At 46.8% G+C, this 7,066-nt stretch overlaps 1 protein-coding gene across 1 annotated transcript in view; it reads right to left on the reverse strand.

The window, feature by feature from the left end:
• The window catches only part of LGMN (legumain), a 43,951-nt gene extending 41,283 nt beyond the window's left edge, over positions 1 to 2,668 (reverse strand). The window contains exon 1 of the mRNA XM_007987641.3: positions 2,504 to 2,668. The gene's annotated coding sequence lies outside the window, so the exon portion shown is untranslated. The remainder of the gene's footprint in view (positions 1 to 2,503) is intronic.
• Positions 2,669 to 7,066: the final 4,398 nt, after the last annotated feature.

Here is a 7,066-nt window from a genome sequence, read left to right on the forward strand (position 1 = left end):
GGGTGGACATTAACCTATAGAAATGTACAAAGAATAACATAAAACACCAGTTACCTAACATCCAGACCATTCTCCGTTATTTTATAAACCCACTCATCTTTTTTCTACATTACAGACAAAATTGTTCCTTCTGTCCCATCCCATCCTCCCCACACTGCAAAGTAACCACTATCCTAAATTAGCATTTCTTCCCAATCAATTTATTATAAAAAGATGTATACCCACTCTACAAGCATTCCCCTACTAATGGACATTTAGGCTGTTTCCAATTTTTTAAACCATTATAAGCATTTTAAACCATTATAAGCAGTGTTGCCACAAACAACCCTAATATCCTCCCCGTTGTATAGAAATGTCTCTGGCTTCTTAGTATTTTCTAGAAGTGGAACCACTGATCTTAAGATATACCCAATCTGCTAGTGGCTATACTGTTCAAAGATACACTTGCAACCAGTAGTGAATGAGAATCTCATTTTTTTCAAATCCTTATCATCTCTTGATAGTGTCAAACTTTGCAATTCCTAACCTGATGAATATACAATGATCTAATTATGGTTTCAATGAGCATTTCCTGGATTACAAGAAAATCTGAGTCTTATCATATGATTATTTAACCATTCAGATTTCAATACAGTCAATACATGTGACAACTTTCCCCTGATAAACTGGGATTCCAATTATGGTCTGCAAAGCAACTTGTGCAGTTAAAAAAATATATATATGCTGGACATTTCTTCAGAAGATAGTCATGGGCTGGAAAACTCGAGACAGAGTTTACTTCTACATATTTCTTACTGACTAAGGCTGGGTATGGTGTATTCTACCTCCTTAGAGTTCTCAAATCTTTTCTCTTCCCCTCCCACTGCAACTGTCTTTAAAACCCTCATAATTCTCCTAGGGATTACTGCAATGACCTCCCTATCCTTAGTGTGGCCTCTCTCCAACACTTCCACACAATAGAGTATCTGAGATACAGATCTACAGTAAATGTGGCTTCCTGGACATTCAGGATAACATCCAAATCTCTCACAGCGGCACAGGAAGCCCTGCAAGACATACCTCTATTCTCACACATAAAATCCACCACCCACATGAAATCCCTTACTGCACCAGACTCCACGACTCCAGTGCAAAAGCATTGCTCTTTCTCTGCCTTCATCATGCTGTTTTCCAGATGAAACACTGTTCTCTTCCTTCATCTCACTAGGTCCTGCCCAGCCCTCAAACTCCAAGGCGAGACGTGGAGTAATCCCAGCACTTTGGGAGGCTGAGGCGGGCGGATCATTTGTCAGAGATTCGAGACCAGCCTGGCCAATATGGTGAAACCTCGTCTCTACTAAAACCACAAAAATTAGCCAGGCATGGTGGCAGGTGCCCTTAATCCAAGAACTCGGGAGGCTGAGACAGGAGAATCGTTTGAACTGGAAAGGTGGAGGTTGCAGTGAGCCGAGATTGCACCACTGCACGCCAGCCTGGGCAACGGAGCGAGACTCCGTCTCAAAAACAAAACAAAACAAACCAACAAAAAATCCACATAAACTCCACTCAAGCCTCCCCATCTGTGCGAAGTCCCAACCTCTCCCACAAGTCAGCGTTAGATGCTGCCCCTGTACACACCTGTATACTCCAGCCCTTTAACGCTGGAACTGTTCACACAGAGATTGTCTCTCCGCTTTATGAAATAATCTCTGCTCAAAAAGCTTAGTAAGGCTCAGTGAATGTTTGCTATGCACGTCCCAGAGTAAAGAAAGCTGGGCTACTCCATTCACCACATACCACAGGGCTAGTCACCTACCCTGGGCACTCCTTTTCATCTCTAAAACAAAGCACGGGACACAAAGTTTCTTCTTCCAGCCCCCAGATACTACAATGCATGGCACAGAACACTCCACGTAGGTATAACCTCAAATCTAATACGGACGGGAAAAAAAGCCAGTTAACTTTCACTTCCAATATTGATGTGGGTGGTCCTGAAACTCTCACCAGCTCAAACCTCCCAGAACCAAAGCTTCCCTGACTTCTCTAAACAGATGTCTTTATAAGCCTGGGTATTTTTGTTGTCGTCGTTAATAGCCCTTTCCCACGGGTGCAATCCTCCACATTAAAAGCATCAAAAGTCTAAACTGTTCCCAGGTCGTAAAGCCTGGAACCAAGCCCCAGTCCCTGTTGGGGCCCTTGGCTGTGGGATCTCTGCAAATCACGTCTCCTCCTGCGCCTTAGTTTCCCCCTCCAGAGCGCTGCGCCCTTCCAGCCACAACACGCGTGAGAAAAGAGAGACCTCCACCCCCAGTACCACCAGGCAGAGAGGCCGCAGGGTTTCCCTTCCCTCTGGATTCACCGTTTCCCGAAAATCCCCCTCGCAGGATGAGAAACTGATTACTCAGAAAGGGACGGGAAAAATGAAAATCCCAGCCCTGACGTCGAGAGCCTCAGAGAGCAGACGGGAGGCCCTGGCCTCGGGCGTGGGGACTGAACCTGCTTCTGTGCTGGGGCTCGCGGTTACCTGTGGCAGGCGACCGTGGTGGCAGTGGTGGCGGTGGCGGCGGCGGTGAGTGACTGCGGTGCTGGCGCCTGCGGGACCGTGAGAACTCGCGGCGGCGCGCAGCCGCACATCAACCACCCACGACGGCCGCACTGCTGTGATTGCTGCGGGCGCCGCAGCTCCTGGCTTAAGGGCCACTGCGCCGCGGTGACTGGTGGAGCTACGGGGCGCGGCATCTGCCAAAACCAATGGAAGGAGAGGATGAGGCCGGCGAGCCAAAGGGACTACAAATCCCAGTGTGCACGGGCAGGGGTTTCTGGACTAGGCGCGGGGGTGGAGGAGCAGTGGTTGCGCACTGAGCTGAGGTCGGGAAACCGAGGTACTTGACATCTGGGGCTGCAGTGATCCCAGAAGCATATACCGAAATATCATACCAGCTCTTGGACCAAACCTATCTGCACATTGGACCCACTTAGGAAAGCCTCAAAAATACTGATGCCCCTGTGAAAATAAAATTGAAAAGCTGTTGGAACCCCCCCCCCATCAAAAAAACACTTTATGCCTTGAAAGAGATGTGACTGTAATATCAGTCACGTATGCTTACAACTTCTATTCCCACATTATAGATTAACTCGCTTTCTTTTATTGAACGATGTCTAGAGGGAATTAAAAGACTTCAGGTACAAAATCTCGTGCCTGGTTAAGCAATGAACCTTGCTTCATCATAACAAGAAGATTACAACTTCTTCCCTCTGTTATCCTGTTTTGCTTGGACCAGAGATATAAAACCCACGATTATTACACCCTCTGTAAAAAATGCTCAATATTCCCTTCCCAAAAAGAAACCAATAACCAATCAAATTGCTGTACCTATGTGCCAGCCTTGTAGGAATACTGTTATCTTGCTCAAAACTTCTGTCTCTGCCTATATAAATGAAACCTTAACTTCCTTACTTTAGAATGCCAAATCCATTCCTTTGGAGTTGATGTTTCTGGGTGGTCCATCCTCACATTTTACCCTTAAATAAACTATTTTAGGTTGGCACCTCCGCCTTACCCCCAGGAATTGTGATTTTGTTGGTGTGCATGTGGTCTGAGTTTTGGAATCTTTAGAAAGCCTCAGGTGATTTGGACCCGTTTAGTCCCCATAACAGCCCTTTGAGAGAGAAAGACAGTTATTGTCACCCAAGCTTTATGGATTGAGCAACTGAGGGAGGTTAAGTCAGGGAGGTTAATTTTGCAAAGGTCACATATGTCTTAAGGGTCAGAGCCAGAACTATGACCTAAGCAGTATGGTTCCAGAATCCTAACCTCTTACTTCCTACACAATGCTAATTCTCAAATGTTTGGTGGTGTTGCCTCCCACGGAACTGGAGAGAAAAACAAACTACGATCCATTCGAGTGCCATGTAGTGAGGCTCAGTCAATTGAGTTGAATGGAATTAATGTGGTGGAATATGTGCACTCCTGCTCAAGGACATTCCAGCACAAGAGTTCGGGCAACCTTCACGGGTTATCTCATATGGTCTTCTTTTACAATCTTGTTTTACAGTAAGTCATAGATCAGCACACTGCTCCAGTCCTGTCACCTATTTTTGTAAATAAAAGCTTATAAGAACACAGCCACACCCATTGATTTAGGTATTATTGAGAGGTGAAGCTGGCTGGGCTTCTGGGTCAGATGGGGACTTGGAGAACTTTTCTGTCTAGCTAAAGACTTGTAAACACACCAATCAGCACTCTGTGTCTAGCTAAAGGTTTGTAAAGGCACAAATCAGCACTCTGTAAAAACGGACCAATCAGTGCTCTGTAAAATGGACCAATCAGCAGGACGTGGTCAGGGGCCAAATAAGAGAATAAAAGCTGGGCACTGGCACCAGCAGCGGCAACCCGCTCGAGTTCCCTTCTGTGTTGTGGCGGCTTTGTTCTTTGGCTCTTTGCAATGAATCTTGCTGCTGCTCACTCTTTGGGTCCGCACTACTTTTCTGCGTTGCAACACTCACCATGAAGGGCTCCAGCTTCACTCCTGAAGCCAGCGAGACCCCGAACCCACCGGGAGGAACGACCCGGAGGTGCCACCTTTAAGAGCTGTGACACTCATTGCCAAGGTCTGCGGCTTCACTCCTTAAGTCAGCAAGACCGCGAACCCACCAGAAGGAAGAAACTCTGGACACATCTGAACATCTGAAGGAACAAACCCCCAGACACACCATCTTTAACAACTGTAACGCTCCGCCAGGGTCTGCGGCTTCATTCTTGAAGTCAGCGAAACCAAGAACCCCCCGGAAGGAATTCCGGACACATTATCTCTGGCTATTTTTACAAATAAGGCAGAATTGAATATTAATAGTTACGTGAGAAGCCTTATGGCCCACAAAGATGAAAATGCTGTCTGACTCTTCACACAAAGCAAGTTGCCAAACCCTGGGTTAAGTTCATGGTCCAGCATCATAGCTTGGAAGTGACCTGGGGCTTCAAGCCCAGCTCTGCCCAAGTCCTTTGCCAACTCTCATGAATGCTATGCTTTTGCAGTCTTCTGCAATAGGGAGCATCAGGAGTTCATTCATCTGTTTATTTCACAACACATTTAGTAGGTGTACCTTATATGCCAGGTGCAGCTGAGCATTGAGATAAAAAGGAGTTTGTTCCTTCCCCTCAGGAATTCACTGTCTAGTAAGTGAGGCAGAGTGTATCCTTAACCACTCCCTAATTCACTGAGAATAAACCGTGGCCTTTGCCTGATTAAGGGTTTAACAGTTGAAATGAGATAAAAATAGAAGCGTGCAGCTGGGTGCAGTGGTTCATGCCTGTAATCCCAACACTTTGGGAGGCCAAGACAGGAGGATTGCTTGAGGCCAGGAATTCAAGACCAGCCTGGGCAATATAGTGAGACCTTGTCTCTAACAAAAATTTTAAAAATTAGCCACATGTGGTAGTGCACACCTGTGGTCCCAACTAATTGGGAGGCTGAGGCAGGAGCATTACTTGAACCTGGGAGCTAGAGGCTACAGTGAGCTATGATCGCACTACTGCACTCCAGCCTGGGCAACGGTGAGACCACGTCTCTAAATAAAAACAGTAGCCTGATGCCTGGCATGTTTAAGCAAACACAGGGCAAGAGATAACCCTCTTGGTCTCCCTCAGCAACAGTGTGGGCTGAGAGCTCAGAGTCTGAACGAGACAGGGTGGCTGCAAGTTGTGGGCTAATGGGAGGGGTTGCTGGAGGTTGCCACGGTGATGGTGCAGGGTAGCCCCAAAAGAGGCTTAAGCCAGCAACAAGGAGGAGGCTGAGATGGGAGAGGCCTGGAGTAGGGGTCGGGTGCTTATGTTGAGCTCTGCCGTTAAGGTACCTGGATTCAAATCCCAACTCCACCACTTACAAGCTGTGTGAGCTGAGCAAGTTACTTAGCTTCTCAGTGTCTGGTTTTTCCCAAGCGTAAAATGGAAAAAAAGTACCTACTTCGTAAGGTCTCTCTGTGGATTAAATTTGTTTACACAATGCTTAGACCAAGTCAGTGCCCCATACTCATTAGCTACTCCCTGGGTTCAGAGGACCCCTTTGGCTACTGGGTTGTAACCTGAGAATTCCACTAAGGAAAACAAGGCAGGAATCTGTGGCCTTGGGAAGTGCCCATGCTCCTGTTTCTGCTAGTGGGATGACAGTACTGTGTAGAAAGTGCTGAGCCCACAGGAAACACCAGGAGCAGAGGTGGGCATTGAAATAGCCCTGGGTGGCAGGAAGGGGTAGGTGGCAGGAAGGTGGCAGGCTCCCTGTGTTCAGATAGGCATAGAGGACCTCTCCATCAAATGCCCCCAGCAGAATTCTCACAAGAAAAGTCATGTCTAGGACTTTCGCTACCATGCCACGCAACCAGAGGTTAGTGAGACTGGTGCCAGGTATAAATAAGTGACATCATGAGAATGTGGCAGATCACCAGAGATAACAGCACCAAGGAGTAATTTCAGAATAATAATCTTTTTAAAAATCTAATAATGGGGCCGGGCTTGGTGGTTCACACCTGTAATCCCAGCATTTTGGGAGGCTGAGGCGGAGGGATCACCTGAGGTCAGGAGTTCAAGACCAGCCTGACCAACATGGTGAAATCCCATCCCTACTAAAAATACAAAAAATTAGCCAGGCGTGGTGGCACGTGCCTGTAATCCCAGCTACTAGGGAGGCTGAGGCAGGAGAATTGCTTGAACCCAGGAGGCAGAGATTACAATGAGCTGAATCACACCACTGCACTCTAGCCTGTCTCAAAAAAAAAAAAAATCTAATAATGGGAGATCGAGTGAGAGGTTAAGATCATAAAGCAACAACAGTTGGAGAGTGTGAAATGTATTGGTTTAGAGAGGAGTTTCTCTACCTGATATGGTTTGGATCTGTGTCCCCACCAAATCTCATGCTGAATTGTAATCCCCAAGGTTGGAGGTAGGGCCTGGTGGGAGGTGACTGAATCATGGGGGTGGTTTCTCATGAATAGTTTAGCACCATCTTCCTTGGTACTGTCCTGGAGATAGTGATTAAGTTCTCTCGAGGTCAGATCGTTTAAAAGATTTCTACTAAAAATACAAAAAACTAGC

This window comes from Chlorocebus sabaeus, chromosome 24 (genome assembly GCF_047675955.1).
Source record: "Chlorocebus sabaeus isolate Y175 chromosome 24, mChlSab1.0.hap1, whole genome shotgun sequence".
Lineage (NCBI taxonomy): Eukaryota > Metazoa > Chordata > Mammalia > Primates > Cercopithecidae > Chlorocebus > Chlorocebus sabaeus.